Here is a 916-nt window from a genome sequence, read left to right as displayed (position 1 = left end):
TCTCGTTGCTATTAACTTTTGTAAGGAAATGCTTTTGAAATTATGTAAATATCTTTTTATCAGACTTTCCTCCATGTGTTTTATTTTATTTTTATTTTTTTCCTTTTATTAAGTCATATACACATAGATCATGAATACATTTATGCGTTTGTGGGGTACAATGTTGTGATTTCTTATACAGTTTGGAGTGCTTACCCTCCATGTGTTTTAGCATTCTTTCAAGATTCTTGCCTGATGAATCAATTTAATAACTGTGATGATTGCTAAATAGTGATTTCCTAATTCCATATTCTCTTTTACATTTATTAGCATTCTTCTAGAAGAACGACCTCTCCCTTTTCCTCTATCCATCTTATTTATTGTCTATCAATGATTGGATTGGACTCATTGATTTTTACTTTTTTTTGTTTTATTTCAGATTAATATGAGGATTAAATTAGATTTAATTACAAAAAGACTTAATTACAAAAGATTAGATTGTGATGTTTGTGTTTGTTAGGTAAGGTGCCCCTCACCCAGGAGGTGTGCTGTGTACCCCTACATTATACACATTAGGTGAGAGCACATCAATCCCCCTCCCTCCTTCCCTCTACCCTCTTCTTCCTTTCCTCTCTCTCCCTCCTTCCCCTCCTCCCCCCCAACTTGAATTAAATTGAGTTTTTCTCTTATGTGGGCATGTATTAGTTTGTCTGCTGGCTTCATATTAGTAACAAATACATTGGATATTTGCTTTTCCATTCTTGTGATACTTTAACTAAAGAGAATGTTCTCTAATTCTTATCTAGGTTAATACAAAAGATGTAAAGTCTCCATCTTTTTCATGCTGAATAGTGTATCATGGTATACACATACCACAGTTTATTAATCCATTCATGGGTGGGGTGGATTTTTACTTTTTTATATACTATATTACTAT

General features: G+C 32.9%; 1 protein-coding gene across 1 annotated transcript in view; it reads left to right on the top strand.

The window, feature by feature from the left end:
• TMEM87B (transmembrane protein 87B) overlaps nucleotides 1–916 on the top strand; it is a 67601-nt gene that overhangs the window by 11879 nt on the left and 54806 nt on the right. The gene's annotated exons all lie outside the window — the stretch shown is intronic.

The sequence above is a fragment of the Otolemur garnettii genome, unplaced genomic scaffold, assembly GCF_000181295.1.
Source record: "Otolemur garnettii isolate 467f Iridium unplaced genomic scaffold, OtoGar3 scaffold00148, whole genome shotgun sequence".
Lineage (NCBI taxonomy): Eukaryota > Metazoa > Chordata > Mammalia > Primates > Galagidae > Otolemur > Otolemur garnettii.
The sequence above is the reverse complement of the archived record's forward strand: the minus strand, read 5'-3'. Positions and strand labels throughout refer to the sequence as shown.